The 17,128-nt window shown below is 40.3% G+C and overlaps 1 protein-coding gene across 2 annotated transcripts in view; it reads right to left on the reverse strand.

Moving 5' to 3' along the window:
• Positions 1–17,128, reverse strand: part of BEND3 (BEN domain containing 3) — a 74,514-nt gene that overhangs the window by 24,195 nt on the left and 33,191 nt on the right. The window lies entirely within an intron of this gene.

Below are 17,128 nucleotides of genomic sequence, written 5' to 3' on the forward strand. Positions count from 1 at the left end.
GCTTCCCCCCTTTCTGGTCTTCTTAAGTCTCCCTCCCCTCCATGTCTTCTATAATCTAAAGATACTGGTCTCCTGTTCCGTTTCTTGAGCACATCCTGATTGCTGGGCCTTTTCACTGGCTGTTTCCCCCTACCTTAAAATGCTCTCTCCTCCCCTCTGCCTCCTGGCTTCTTTCAAGTGTCAGCCAAAGTCTTACCTTCAGCAAGGAGCCTTTCCTGGTTCTCCTTATTAAGATTACATTCCCTCTGAGGTTATTTCCAATTTATCCTGTATCTAGCTTGTCTGTACATTGTTGTCTCCCCTTCTAGAGCGTGAGCTACCTGTGAACACAGATGGTATTTTACTTTGCCTTTGTTTCCCTAGTGCTTAGCACAGTGCCTGACACATAGTAGGTACCTAAGAAATGCTTGTTGACTTGACTTACCTTATACACCCTTATAGAGGCTGTATGATACCACAGAAAGAATTCTGGCTCTGGAACCAAAAGTCTTGGGTTCAAATCCTTTTTCTGCCTATGAAGTACTTTCCAGCTCTAGATATATGACAAATACATGTGTGTATACACACATACACACACACACACACACACACACAAACATGCATTTATATATAAGCAAAAAGATGATTCCTTGCATCAAGCACAATGCCTGTCAGATAGCGGGCACTTATTGATAAATTGTTGATTGTCTTGTAATTACCTCCACTTGGGACTCAATTCTACTGAGTTGAATATCCACCCTTGTATAGTCCACCTTGGTAATCTCTTCTACTCCACTCAAATTAAAGTAGATTTAATCAAAGCCTATACCTAGGTTTGTAGACTAATCCTATCATTTGAGGATTATTCCCATCTCCCAATGAGGAAGTAATGGGGAGTAGCTCATATGACTAAACCACCTCATTAAAATGTCTACCAGTTGGGACTGTTGTGACGGAATGTCAGACCAATCAGAAGACTCAAGGGGGCAGCTAGGTGGCACAGTGGATAAAGCACCGGCCCTGGATTCAGAAGTACCTGAGTTCAAATCTGGCCTTAGACACTTGACACTTAACTAGCTGTGTGACCCTGGGCAAGTCACTTAACCCCCATTGCCCCTCCAAAAAAAAAAAAGGAGAAAAGCACTGTGGAAACATATTAAGAAATAAAACCAAAAAACCCCCTTTTTTTAAAAAAAAAAGAAGACTCATTTATAAACACTTTAGATTTTGCTCAATCATCTTGCTAATTGTCATAAAAGACCCTGTCAGCCCTCATGCGGGGTCTTTGGTCACTGAGAGAGGCCCAATTTATTGATTACTACTAGGTTAACTAATACATTGATCATTCTCTCAGTTTAATTTTCAAATCTGACATCATCAAAGTCCTCTACCCCTTTTTGCATCTCTCTTTCTTCAGTATCCTTTACCCTTCTATTAATAGCTCACGTGGTCAGGAGCAGCTAGGTGGTGCAGTGGATAAAGCACCAGCCCTGGAGTCAGGAGGACCTGAGTTCAAATCCGGCCTCAGACACTTGACATTTACTAGCTGTGTGACCCTGGGCAAGTCACTTAACCCCAATTGCCTCACCAAAAAACAAAAAACAACAAAAACAACAACAAAAAAAACCAAATAGCTCATGTGGTCATAAGATTATAGGATTTGGAACTGGAAGAAAGAAAATAAGTATTTATTAAGCTCCCACTATGCGCCAAACATTAAGCTAAGCACTTTACAAATATATCATTTGTCCCCCACAACAATCCTGGGAGATATGTGCTTTTATTACCCCATTTTACAGATGAGGAAACAGAGGCAGAAAGAGGTTAAGTGACCTATCCACTGTCACACAGCTACTAAATTTCTTTGAATTCAGTTCTTTCTGACTCAAGCCCAGTGCTCTATTCACTGTATCATCTAGCTTCCTCTAAGAGACCTCAGAAGTCTTCTACAGGTGTCATCCATGTGCTACAATACTACAATACACCATAGTGCAGCTTGAATCAGATTAAAATGTCATTGGGAAATATTTAACAAAATAAATAACATTTTAAATATATGGTTTTCTAAGTCAACATGTGCCCGCAGGGATCCTTTGTATGGTTTAGTGTGCTCCCTGCCCTGCCTTCCCCCCTTCTATTAGCGTTTGACACCACTGATCTACAGGCAGTACCCTGAATCTACTTGCATTTAATAGCATGTTCCATGCACTGAAATGGAACCAAGTAATTCAATTAGTCTTCTAGATAAGGCAAATTAGGTCCAGGAAAGAAGTGTCTAAATGTACAGAGCTGGTCCTTAAAATCTGAGTGCAGGCACACCTCTGAGACATTGTGGGTTTGGTTCCAGACCACAGCAAAAAAGTAAATATCGCAATAAAGTGAGTTACATGAATTTTTTTGGCTTCCCAGTCCATATAAAAAAGTTAGGTTTGCATAATATTGTAGTCTATTAAGGAAAATGCTATCCAACATCTGAGCCTTCATTGAGTCCAAATCTTTTTGCTGGTAGAGGGTCTTGCCTCAATGTTGATGGCTTCTGATTGATCAGAGTGGTAGTTGCTGAAGTTGGGGTGTCTGTGGTAATTTGTTAAAATAGACAATGAAGTTTGCTGCATCCATTGTTTCAGCCACTGTAGGGTTCTTAATTGGCCTAATTTCAATATTGTTATGTCTCAGGAAATAGGGAGGCCAGAGGAGAGGGAGAGGACAGGGAAGTTCAATGAGCAGTTAGAACACATGGAACATTTCACCCTTGGTGCTCCCAAAACAATTACAATAATAACATCAAAAATCACTGATCACATCATAACAGATACACGATAATTACCAAACTGTGACACAGAGACACAATGTGAGCACATGCTGTTGGGAAAATGGCGCCGATTTGATCAATCCAAGGTTACCACAAATCTTCAATTTTTAAAAAAATAAAATAAATTATAAAAAGCACTATCTGTGAAGCTCAATAGAGCAAAGTTCAATAAAACAAGGTATATGCCAGTACAGGTGTCTGAGAAGCAAGAGTGGAACACTGAAGGACACTGAATTACAAATCTTAGCTCTAGCTTAAAACGCAAGCTACCACTTGCTTCCTCTATGTGACTTTGGTCAAGTGACCTAACCTCTCTGCCTGCCTCAGTTTCCTCAAGTGTAAAATGAGGGGTACTGGACTAGATGGCTCCTAGGATCCCTTATGGCTCTAAATCTAGCCCCCCCCATGATGGTTTTCTAGTATCTCAGTTGTACTCCTTCTGATATGGGAATGCAGTAGGACCCCAAGAAACTTAAAGATCCCAACCCCCAAGGCCAAGGGAAAAACAGCTCTCTCCCCCACCTCAGGTATGAGGTATGGCAGGACATGATTGTAATTGCTGATAAGCAATATCAAGGCCTTCAAGATGATAGAGATGGGACGCAAAACAAAAGGGAGGGAAGGCCATTACAAAGAACTGGGAGGGAAACGCAACAAAAGGGAGGGGTTTTGGAATAATGGGGCATCAGTAACCCCTCCCTTTTGTTTCCCTCCCAGTTCTTTGTAAAGATACAAAAGAAGTCTTCTCTTACTCCAGTCACCAAGTAATCTGTTCCCAGGGTATATATTCTTCTCCTAATAAATCTATTTTTATTTTACAAGATTCGTGATGAGCCTCCAATTCATTGAGTGAACTAGTCCCCCTAACGAGGTTGCAAGTCCCCCCAAACATTTCTACCTTATTCACATGGACTTCCAAGAGGGATGGGGAGATAAATAGAAAAATTATCTTAATTTAGGTCTTTTGTGACTTTAAAAGTGGCTGAGTGCCTGATATACAGTATTCTCTCAAAAATATTTGTTGAGGGGTAGCTAGGTGGCACAGTGGATAGAGCACCAGCCCTGGAGTCAGGAGGACTTGAGTTCAAATCCGGCATGTAACATTTACTAGCTATGTGACCCTGGACAAGTCACTTAACCCCAATTGCCTCACCAAAAACAAAAACCAAAAAGAGTATTTGTTGAATGAAAGAATGAACTGGAAAGAGCGATGCTTAACTCCAAGAGATGGACATCAGACTCTATTGGAAGGTCATCAGGCCTACAGCCAAACCTTCATGAAAGTGGTAGAGTCAGCCCAGAGACCAATTATTTAGTCTGTAGATTATCAAGAGTTCTCTTTCTATTGGTCATTACACTATCCAAATGATGAGGATTCTCAACCCTTCTGAAACTTATTATAGCAATTCTGCCCAAACATCTGAGGCTAGGAAGAAGGGGCTATCATGGTGTTTTTGGTTTGGTTTCATTTATCCAAGCTCTTCTAGCCTCCCAGTGCAATGAATAATGCAATGTTTAACGCGGCATGAAGTTGTTTTTCTCCAACACTGCAATGACTGGAGATATTATATATATATATATATATATATTTTTTTTTTAAAGCCAAATTGGGAGAGAATCAGGCAGCTTTATTCAATACAAGAACCATTCATTTGGACTTGGAATTTGAAATCTTTAATACCATTTTAAAAATACACATTTGCTATAATTGCAAACAACTGATAGATGGTTTTTGCTGAGACACCACCTTACACCCTTTATCACTGAAAAGCACATTTTAAAGGAATATACTGCTTTGATTTTACGCGGCACTTTTCTCCTCAAATATTTCACAGGCATCAATGGATTTTCCCTCCTTATCTCTGTTGCCAGTGCAGGGACCTTTCCCCTACTTCTTTTGAAAGGTTTCCCTGGTGGAGAGAATGCAGGCGGGAGGATTTGGAAAATGCACAGCAGAGGGGGAGGGGAGGAAGCATCCTCAGCACACTTTCCTTGCTAATTTAAATAATCCCTCTCAGAAACCCAGAGATCCCTCAGTATTTAAAGGGAGAATAAGAATTAGCTGAACCAGAGGACAGTTCCCTCTGAGTGAAAACTACCCTACTTATGGTCAGGTCAGAAAACACCTTTACAGCTACAGTATATGAACCTATAGTTGGTACCAGGATCTCCCAAGAACAGGGGGTTCTTAATGTGGGATGTGAGAACTTGGTTTAAAAAAGAATTATAGACATATAGATGATATACAACACATATCTAGATATATAGAGAGAAAGAACTAGTTATCCTTTCCACACTTGGACTTGCCCCCATCAGGTTTCAATAATATCTCAGGTTGGCCGAAGAAATTAAATGGGAATTTTGGGGAAGATCCGTCCGATCCACAAAGGTAAGTAGACGACATAGAGACCAAATACTTACCCCAAATTTGACAATAAGATACTATAAACACCCCATAAAAGAGAAAGAAAAAATTCAGACTTCTCTGGTACGAAGGGAGGGCCCAAACATTTTAGGAGGATTTTCCAAATCACTGGGGCACCACATCCCTCACCCTCAGCAATGTGGAAGGGAATGACTATTTCAATATCATTGGTATCCCTTTTTAATCTATGAAGTCCAATCTATGCATTTAAAAAACTTTACTTTTGAGAAGGCATACACAGGCTTCAGACTTTCAAAAGGGTCCATGAAACAATAAAATGTCCCAAACCCCCATTCTAGAAACTAGGACAGAAATAAGGTCCTGATTCTTGGGGAAACTTTAGAAGCAGGAGAAGCAGTAGCCAACAGGAGTAGGTTCCCAGATGTTGTAAGGCAGCTAACCTGCTCTATGGGCAAGAAGAAATGAAGGAAACAAGCATTTGTTAAGCACTTACTATGTATGTGTCAGGCATCGTGCTAAGTGAGGGGATAGGGGCAAAAAAAACGTCAGGGTCCTCAAAGAGCTCACATTCTAATAAGGGAAGACAATGTGCAAACAACTGTGTATAAGATGTATGCAGGGGCAGCTAGGTGGCGCAGTGGATAGAGCACGGGCCCTGGAGTCAGGAGTACCTGAGTTCAAATCTGGCCTCAGACACTTAACACTTACTAGCTGTGTGACCCTGGGCAAGTCACTTAACCCCAAATGCCTCACTAAAAAAAAAAAAAAAAAAGAAAAAGAAAAAAGATGTATGCAGAGTGAAGTGGAGTTCATCTCAGAGGGAAGGCACTAGGTGGGCAAGGGTCATAGGAAAAGGCCTCTTCAGGAAGGAAGGGTTGGACTTCAGAAATGAAGGACACCCCCCGGTTGAGAAGCAGAGGAAAGGACTGAGAAAGTTCCAGCCATTATGCTGGAAAGGCACTGAGTCAGAAGATGGCTGGTGGTATCCAAGAAATAAGAAATATGGATCATAGAGCTTCAAAAAGCAGAAAATTGAGAAGGGCTTTAAAAGCTAAACTGAGGATCTGATCTAGAGGGAATAGGGAAGGGGGTGTGACACATCCTACTACTGGGTGGAGGAGAGGCTCAAGGCAAGGAGACCAACCAGCGGGCCAGGCCAGAGGCAGGGAGGGCCCACACCAGTCTGGGTGAAAATTTTGTGGGTAGAGAGATGTACAATGCTGAGGAAAGAACAAACCTTTCAAGCCTTCAAGCCTTTCATAGTAGATGGAAATTTGAACTACAAGTTTATGCTCATGATTAATAAATCTGAAACATCCATCAACCCAAAGAATTGTCCTTTCAAATTTACTACTGGGACAGCTAGGTGGCGCAATGGAGAGAGCACTGGCCCTGGAGTCAGTAGTACCTGAGTTCAAATCTGGCCTCAGACACTTAACACTTTACTAGCTGTGTGACCCTGGGCAAGTTACTAATCTCAATTGCCTCACCCCTGCCCCTCCAAAAAAATATTTACTAGCACTACCATAAATTAAGTATAGGGAATAATAGTACACAGCCTCCTCAAATCAGCTAGACTGACAAACAAGGAAGTTCAAAAACTTCCTTTCAAAAACTAAGGCCCCAAGTCAGGACTAGGGGCCAATTTCCTCCCATGAATCAGTACCATTTGCTGCATCCAGGCTTTAGCTCTCTTGCCTCAAAGCCTTGCTGTACGAGATGCAGATGAGACCCTATAAAAACCAGACAGATTACTGGGAGAGGGTACCCCATTACTTCTGTCACCTAATTCCCCTCAGGGTTTTCCTTTGATATTTTTGTTTTTCATGTCTGACTCTTCATAACCCCACTTGGGGTTTTCTTGGCAAAGATATTGGAGTGGTTTGCCATTTCTTTCTCCAGCTTATTTTGCAGATGAGGAAACTAAGACAAACAGGGTGAAATGACTTGCCCAGGGTCACATAGCTAAGTAAGTATCTGAGGCCAGGTCTGAACTCAGGTCTTTCTGACTCCAGGACAGGTGCTCTATCCATTGTGCCCCCTAGCTGGCTTCTTTTACTGCCTTATTGTGAGCTCCTGGTTTCCTTGAACTGGGTCTGTTGGTATTCAGAACCTCCTAGAGTCTATATTAGCAACCCAATTCCAGAGTAAGAATCCTGGCTGTCCAGGCCTTGGGAGTAAGAGGGCCTTGGTTTAAACCCCAACCTTGCCCCAGAGAGACTTTGGACAAATCTCCTTGGGCTTCCATTTCTTATCTGTTTGGTTTTTTTAAAAACTTAATAGTATTTTATTTTTTTCCAGTGACATGTAAAGACAGTTTTCAAAATTCATTTTTTAAATTAATAAAGTATTTTATTTTTTTCCCATTACACGTAAAGATAGTTCTCAACTTTTGTTTATACAAGTTTTCCAATTTCAGATTGTTCTCCCTCCCTCCCCTCCCTCCCCCTTCCCCTAGACAGCAGGTAATCTGATATAGGTTTTATATATATATATATGTATGTATGAATATATATATGTGTGTGTGTGTGCATAACATTAAACATATTTCTGCATTAGTCATGTTATAAGAGAAAAATCAGAAACAATGACAAAAAACTTCAAAATAGAAAAACATCAGCACCAAAACAAAAAATAGTATGGTTCAGGTTCATTCAGCATCTATACTCCACAGTTTTGTTTTTTTTTCCCCCCTGGATTTGGAGATCCTCTTCTATTGTGAGTTCCCTGGAACTCTTCTGTCCCATTGCAGTGGTGACAAGAATATAGTCCATCACAGTAGATCAACACTCAATGTTGATGATACTGTGTACAATGTTCTTCTGGTTCTGCTCATCTCACTCATCATCAGCCCACGCAAGACCCTCCAGGTTTCTCTGACCTCCTGCTCATCGTTTCTTATAGCACAATAGTATTCCATTGTATTCATATACCACAACTTGTCCAGCCATTCCCCAATTGATGGGCACCCCCTCAACTTCCAATTCCTTGCCACCACATAAAGAGCAGCTATAAATATTTTTGTACATGTGAGTCCCTTTCCCCTTTCCATGATTTCTTTGGGCAAAGACCCAAAAGTGGTATTGCTGGGTCAAAGGGTATGCACAGCATAATTCCAAATTGCTCTCCAGAATGGTTGGATCAGTTCACAGCTCCACCAACAATGCATTAGTGTTCCAATTTTTCCAACATTCATTTTTATAAGATTTTGAGTTCCAAATTTTTTCTCCCTCCCTCCCTAAGACGGCAAGCAATCTGATACAGGCCATATATGCACAATCACATTAAACATATTTCTACATCAGTTATGTTGTTAAAGAAGATTCAGAACAAAAGGGAAAAACCTCAAAAAAGAAAAGAAACAACACAAAAAGTAGAAACAATATGGTTCAATCTGCATCTAGATCCCACAGTTCTTTTTTCTGGATGTGGAGGGCATTTCCCACCATGAGTCCTTTGGAATTGTCTTGGATCACTGTGTTGCTTAGAAAGGCTAAGTCTATCACACAATGTTGCTGTTACTGTGTACAATGTTCTGGTTCTGTTCCCTTCACTCAGCATCAGTCCATTTCCTCATCTGTTAAGGAAGAGGTCCTTCCAGCTTTAAATAAATCTATCTATGATCCACTGTGGTATGAGAGGGCTCTGCTTCCAGGGATGGAGTACCCACACCAATGAAATCAAGACCAAAACCAAAACAAATCCCAGTTCCTCTACTTTCAATTCAGACAACACGTAAATCCCTGGAAAGGCCTCTGACTGGAACAAAATTCTGAAGAACTGGCTCTTCCCCAGAAGCTTCTGAAGACTTGTCTAAAGCAAATGAGTTACTCTGGAAGTGTGTGGGTCAGTTGTCCAGCCACTCATTTACTACCTAGTGACCTTTGGTCAAGTTACTTAATCTCTGGGCTTCAGGTTCTGCATCAGTAAATAAAATGATCTATGGTTCCTTTTAGCCTTAAATCTGTGGCCCTGGTTCCAGCATAGGGAGTCCCCTAGATTTTTTTTCAGGTAGAATAGAAGATCTGCCAGGTTTTCTGTTCTAAGGAACTTTCTAGGTCATGCCTGGAATGTGTATTTGTATTTTACCTCACATGAACCAAGAGCCAACGGTAACTCACAGATGGATTTAAGAGGCATTCTAAAGGAATCCTGGCCCGTGCCTGCCCCATCCCTTTCCATTTGAATTGCCAACCCTCTTGAACTGCATATGCCAATCAGGCAGGGGCAAAGTTCTATGTTTCCTTCCAAATTATAAGTCAGGACTTGTCACTAAGTAGCCTTGCCCTTGTTGCTTGGTATTTGGAAGATTTAACCGTACTGAAGCTTTCATGACAAATTAGCCCAAACTGAGGCATCACCGAGCAGCTTGTTCATGCTCAGCCTACAACATCCCCATATTTTAATCCTGCCTTGGATTGGCTCTGAAGCCAAGGGTGGTCCTTTCAGCATCTTCTGAGCCTTCATACTGTCTCTCACTCTCATTCCCCAAAGAAGGACACAAAACCAGGTCTAACCCACCTAAATCCTAGGTACTAGTCAAGCACAGAACCATACATGGGCTAGCCTACTCAGCAATATGGGTAAAGCCAGGGGTGTGCTGAAGCCAGCATAAGAGTCCATTGTTAAATTTTCAGTGTAAGCAATTATATCTCAGAAATTAGAAACACTACAAATATGGGCTCAATTTATTGTTTTCACGATTGCTGAACTTTAAGAAAGTGATGGAGGAAACATTAATTATGCAGATTAAACTTAAAAGTGTGTCCTGCTTCGAAGAGCCAGTTGTTAAACATTTACCAGTACATCCCTGGGTAAAGAGGCCACAGTAGCACCTCCTCCCAATTAATTACTGTCCTTAGGCAGTCCAATTAAATTTTTTTTTTGAGGCAAACTGGGTTATGTGATTACCCCAAGGTCACACTGCTTAGTGTCTGAGGCCAAACTTGAACTCAGGACTCCTGATTCCAGGGCTAGTGCTCTATCCACTGTACCTTGTAGCTGCTCCTAATTACTTTTTTAACTACTTGTTCATAACCCTCAAAAGAAAACTTCCAAATCAGCAGGTATTTCAGGAACTAGCTCTGGTGAAATCCATGAATTTTATGGATTGACCTAGCAAGAGTAAATTCCTTGTTAAACCTATCCCTCCTAAGAGGCCTATTTGCCAAGCATTGGTAGCCTGACTGACTTTTCCCCATAACCTGTCATCCGGGAGATAAAGGCCTAGCAGACCCATGTGGGGAAGCATAGCAAAGTATTCAGTTTGCTAGTAACCCCCTTCTCAGTGTGATTAGGGCCTAGAAGATGATGCAATGGCTGCTGCAGAATAATTTCAACATTTCAGGGGACTTAGTGAAGGTCATCAAGGCAGAGAGGTTATCCTCACATAGGTTGTACAATAGTATAAATGACACAGTTTGGGGAGGGCCACTTCTGATTCTATTCTAATTTTTTTTTAATGGTGTGATCTTTAATATTCAGGTCGAGTAGTTCCTGGGAGCAACAATTCTAGTCAATTTATTCACTGACCAGGGCACAGCCTACAGCTCTGCAGTAGTTTATGAAAAAGAATAGACAAAACAGGCTGATTTGACTATCTATCTACCCTTCTCACTAAAATTCTAGCATGGGGTTGGGGGGAAGAAGGGGTTATAACTCTGCTATTATTATAGAGGGGTAGCTAGATTGCCCAGTGGATAGTGCCAGGTCTGGAGTCAGGAAAATTGATCTCCCTGAGTTCAAATCTGACCTCTGATACTGGCTATGTGATCCTGGATAAGTCACTTAACCCTGTTTGCCTCAGTTTTCTCATCTGTAAAATGTGCTAGGGAAGGAAATGACAAAACACTCCAATATCTTTGCCAAGAAAACCCCAAATGGTATCACCAAGGGTTGGACATGAATGAAACACCTGAACAAATTATTATAGAATGTTATCACTGCTAAACCCCAGGCAATGCTACTGATGAACTTTTAGAATAGCTGACAGAAATGGTAGTGGTATTTACCAAACTGGGCCTCTGGGTTAGGAGAGGGATATACTACTTGGTCCAGTTACAGGAAGGGGATGAATAGAAGACAGCTTCTAAAAACAGTATAGCCTAAATGAATGTCAGAGTATGGCCTCTGGGTTGTACTTTGTCCTTGCAGTTCCCCAGAGGTTCATGAACTCAGTATTTCAGAACCTGCTGGGGTGGGGAGGTTGCTGTCTTGATGATCTCATCTATTCCTAGGATACTGCCAAGAGTGCAGAATTGATCCAGCGCCAGAGCCAACACCACTCATTTCCTAAACTGGCAGAAAAACCAATTCAAGAAGCAGGAGCTCAACACCCTAAAGCATGTTAACAGTCCAATGGGTAGTGTGCCTGGATGAATGTAGGGTGGTGGCTATACAACAGGGACACACTCCTACATCAATGAAGGAATTACAGACTTCTTTCCCAAGGTGGGAGACTATGGGTATGCAACACTTGATATGCTGTTGGACCTGACAGATGCATCATTGACTAGTTTTGCTAAAACTGCCTTTTTTTTCCCTTTCTTTTTTATTATTAGTAATGAGGAATGGCTGAGGAGAAGAATATATTGGGAAATTACAGTGATGTAAAAGTAAAAGATAACAATTTTTTTTTTACAAGGAAGAACTGCAATACTTCTTCCTTTCCACCGTGCAGTACTATCCTTTTATACCCAGCTTTCCTATGCTGATGGAAACTCTCGCTGATGCACTCAAATCCCCAACAAAGCTCTCTAGTGGACATGGACTAGGGAAGGCATTTAATGAGCTTAAGGACTGGTTCACAAAGATCCCTAATGTGATCTACCTGGATCTTCAAACACAATTCATTGTCAAATCCCACTTATCTAATGGGGGCCAAACTCTCAGGGGCTATACCACACTCCCTAGTGCCATAGCGCTGACAATATTTCTCCTCCAAATAGACCTCTGAACAGAAAGAAACTATAAAAATAGGGGAAAAGAAGCTACTAGCTTTAGAAGCCACATTTGAGAGATGGAGATTAACATCTCGAAAGACTGTTGCCTGATGTTGTCTAGGTTAAACCAGCATGGTAACTGAATCAATGTGGGTTAGTAGTACCCATCATTTCAGCTGTTTAACTTCATTATCACTCATACTGTAGGTCTCTGCACCATATGGAGTGCTGTGCTGTTATGTGTAAACACGGAAACAAACAGGATAAATTTAATATTACTTGCTAAAGATAATTTACATATTTCTGTTAAATTTTAAATGGTGAAAAGTTTGTGATTTTTATAATAATCTTTCTTAATTTTAAAAAAATCTTCTATACTTCTTTGCTGTTATAAGTCCTATACAAATGCTCAGTGGTATAGTAGTTAGAGCATGGGTTTTGGGAGTCAGGATGACCTGAGTTTGAATCCTGCCTCAGATATTTAGCAGGTGTGTGATGTTGGGCAAGTCGCTTAACTTCTGTCTGCCAAAATGTTCTCATCTATAAAGTGTGGATAATAATAGCACTTACCTCCCAAGTTTGTTATGAGGATCAAATAAGGTAGTATTTGCAAAGTGCTTTGCAAACCTTGAAGAACTAAATGTTAGCAATTATTGCTTTTCTTTTTCTAACTAAAGGAAAGGATGATTTTCATTTATTAAAGCTCAACAGTTTCTATAAAATCCTTAAGTTCTCTCATTTATTTGGATGTGTCAACTTTAAGTACAAAAGGATTAAAAAAAATAAGGAATAACAAAACAGAGGTCTAGGGATTGAGATCTCACAGTGTTCCAGCTAATGATAGACGATCCTTGAAATATTTAGAACATTGGCTTGGAAAGGACCCCAGAAGTTGAACTGAGATGCTTATCTTGATTAATAGAACAGCTCGAGTCTGCAAAACTAGTCTGGAAAGCTCAAGCAAAACGTTTCTACAAACTTTATGCCCTTCAGCTTTTAATCCCAGGTGAGGTGACTCTAACATGGAACCAAGGGGCCATTAGACACTTAAAGAAGTCAACCACTTAACTTCAATCACGACCACATCTAAAGTGGCCCAGTTCAGTGAGAACCATATCTGGACTACACTAACTACCTTAAAACATCCAATGGTACTCTACTACTTAGAACAGGGGTTTTTACCCTTGGTTCCTTGAACTTTCCATTTACGTATTTATTAAAAAGTCAATTAAAACATTTTTCAGTCCCCAATTCTTTCCTTTCTACCAGTCCTCCCCCACCCATTAAGAAGGTAAGAAAAAGAAAACATTATAAATATATAATCATGAATTACCACATTAGTCATGTCAAAAAAAGAAACAGAGGGGGCAGCTAGATGGCGCAGTGGATAGAGCACCGGCCCTGGAGTCAGGAGTACCTGAGTTCAAATTCGGCCTCAGACACTTAACACTTACTAGCTGTGTGACCCTGGGCAAGTCACTTAACCCCAATTGCCTCACTAAAAAAAAAAAAAAAAGAAACAGAAAGAAAGAAAAAAGGAAGGAAGGGAGGGAGGAAGGGACAGAAGGAGGGAGGAAGAAAGAAAGGAAGAAAGGAAGGAAGGAAAGAAGGAAGGAAGGAAGGAAGGAAGGAAGGAAGGAAGGAAGGAAGAAAGAAAGAAAGAAAGAAAGAAAGAAAGAAAGAAAGAAAGAAAGAAAGAAAGAAAGAAAGAAAGAAAGAAAGAAAGAAAGAAAGAAAGAAGGAAGGAAGGAAGGAAGGAAGGAAGGAAGGAAGGAAGGAAGGAAGGAAGGAAGGAAGGAAGGAAGGTGCTTTAATCTGTACTTTGTATCCATCACCTCTCTATCAGAAGGGTAGGGAGCATGGTTCATCAAGAGTCTTTTGGAATTGTGGTCAGTCACTGTATTGAAGTCCATGATCTTTAAAAATATATATATACATATTTGAAAACATCATTTTCAAGCCTCTGAAGGCTTCATCAGACTGCTAAGGGAGTCCATGACTCAAAACAGGTTAAGACTTGGCGGCAGCTAGGTGGTGCAGTGGATAGATAAAGCACTAGCCCTGGATTCAGGAGGACTTGAGTTCAAAGCTGGCCTCAGACACTTGACACTTACTAGCTGTGTGACCCTGGGCAAGTCACTGAATCCTCATTGCCCTGCAAAAAATAAAATAAAATAACTCGACTTGGAGGATACATTCCAAGCTGAGGAATTTCTACTTTATACTCTGGGCAGTCAGGTGCCATCTACATTCTTGTAAGGCATTCAAGGCTCACCATCATCTGACTTCACTTTTCTGATCCTACTTTATTCTCCATTCCTCTCCCAAAGACCCTCTGCTTTGGCCAGGGTAGTCTCCTCACTTTCCCATTCTGATTCCCAAATCCAAGCAGCTACCACAGTAGAGGGACCAACTGTTGCAAATGACAAGAGCATAAGCCCCTCTTCTCATTCTAAGACTGTATTTAAGCCACATAGAAAGCTTGGGCCTCCAGAATGGTGGTCCTAAACTGGCCTCTTCATTCCATGACCTTTTAAAATTAAAACAAGAATTTCTTTTAAAGCATAGAGACTTTTTTATTTTTCCCCAATTTCTTGGACTACTAAAGCATTTATAGTTTAACTCATCAGGCACTGATCACGAACTGCTATGATTATAATGTTGACAACATTGAAAAGATGAAGAGCAACAGAGTCAGTTAAGCCTTCTTTGTGGCAAACATGTGGCTTTTAGAAGGCTAGTCGCTTGGGTGGTGTTGGTGTTTGTGTTCCTTTATGGTATGTGTATATCTGGGCAAAGTCTTAAACACTGGGCTGTGCTGTAAACTGCCTTAGGTAGAACATACACCAAAGGAATATACAATGGTGAGTCTGTCACAAAAAAAGCCCCATTCGTAACAATATCTTTTGAGCCCTTCCCTAATTACCTAAGCCAGGTCTGGGTCGAAGGTCATGTGGCCTTCCTCATGTTGTTTCCCTCACCTGAAATGTAAAACCCCCTTCTTCATAACAGACACATTGAAAACAGAAAGACATACACAGAGTTAAAATAAAGGGCTAGAGTAGAATCTATTATGCTTGAGCTGAAGTAAAAAAGGCAGGAGTAGCAATAACGATCTCAGACAAAGTCAAAGCAAAAATAGACCTAATGAAAAGGGGTAATTAGGAAAACCACATTTTGCTAAAACATACAACAGATAATGATGTAATATCCAAAAATTTACAGTAAGTTTCTCTGATAAAGGCCTCATTTTTCAAATATATAGGGAACTGAATCAAATTTATAAAAATAAGAGCCATTCCCCAATTGATAAATGGTCAAAGGAAATGAACAAGCACCTTTCTGAAGAAGAAATAAAAGCTATTGCTAGTCATATGAAAAAGTGCTCTAAATCACTACTGATTAGAGAAATGCAAATTTAAACACTCTGGAATACCACTTCTATCTATTAGAAATGACAAATGCTGGAGGAGTTGAGGGAAAATAAGTACACTAATAAACTGATGGTGGAGTTATAGACTAGTCCCATTCATTCTGGAGAACTATTTGGAACAATACCCAAAGGGCTATAAAACTGTGCATAACCTTTGACCCAGTAATACCACTTCTAGGTATGTACCCCAAAGAGATCAAAGAAAAAGGAAAAGGATCTATATGTACAAAAATATTTGTAGCAGCCCTTTTTGTGGTGGCAAAGAACTAGACATTGAAAGGATGCTCATCAACTGGGGGAATGGCCTCTGAACAAGTTGTGGCATATGATTGTGATGGAATACTATTGTGCTATAAGAAATGATGAGTAGGGTGGTTTCAGGACCTTTATGAACTGATGCAAAGTTAAGTAAAAGGAACCAGATCACTGTGCACAGTAACGGCAATGTTGTAATGATGATCATCTGTGAAAGACTGAGCTACTCTGATCAATACAATGATCCAAGACAATTTCAAAGGACTCATGATGAAAAATGCTCTCTCTCTCAGAGAGAGAACTGATGAACTCTGAGGGCAAACTGAAACATAATTTTCCTACTTTCTTTTCTTTCTTTCCAACATGGCTAATATGGAAAAATGTTTTGCATGATTTCACATGTATGATATCATTTTGTTTGCCTTCTCAGTGGATGGGGGAGGGGTGAAAGGTGAAAGGGAGGGGAAAAATTTTAAACTCAAAATTTTAAAAGAATGTTAAAAAAATTTATTTTTAAAAACTTTAAAATGAGTTAGATAAGATTTTCTTTGAAGAGTATTCTGTTTCCATTTCTCTTATGAATGTATCATGTTCTATTTTGCATCCTAGTTGCTTGTGTCCCACATACTCAATTCTACTGTTGTCCCTTAAAGGGGGTGGCTCTGATTTCATCCCTTTATGTTTCCTAGTACCCAGCAGAGTGTTTTGCAAACAGCCATTACTAAATGAATGCTTGCTGAGTTGTTGTGGTTCACTGGCTCTGAATCAGATATCCCAAGTGCAAAGCTTACTTCTGCAGATTACCTCCACGACCTTGGGGAAATCACTCTGAGCAAGTCACTTAAGTTTTGTCTTTCTTGGTTTTCCTCATGCATAAAATAGTAATAATAATAATACCTACCTCCCAGGATTGTTATGAGAATAAAATGAGATATTTGCAAAGCACTCTGCACACAGAGTACTATAGAAATACTAGCTATTACTACTATTATTCATGATACTGTTGATGAAAACAACAACAACGATGACGATGATGATGATGATAAATTGTAGAGGAGGTACCTTGACCTATATGGGTAGTTTCCTGATCAGAAGTTCCCTAATATTTGTAAAGCACTTTGTAAACAGTGTGTCATAGAAATACTAGCTATTATTACCACAATTAATGATGATGATGAACAGCAATAACAACAACGATGATGATGATGATAAATTGTAGAGGAGGAATGTCTGCCTACATTGGAAGTTCCCATTACACCAATGAACTCACTGGTCCAATTCCTATCTCTGTCATGAGTACATGACAACATCACAAACAACAC

This window comes from Dromiciops gliroides, chromosome 4 (genome assembly GCF_019393635.1).
Source record: "Dromiciops gliroides isolate mDroGli1 chromosome 4, mDroGli1.pri, whole genome shotgun sequence".
Taxonomy (NCBI): Eukaryota; Metazoa; Chordata; class Mammalia; order Microbiotheria; family Microbiotheriidae; genus Dromiciops; species Dromiciops gliroides.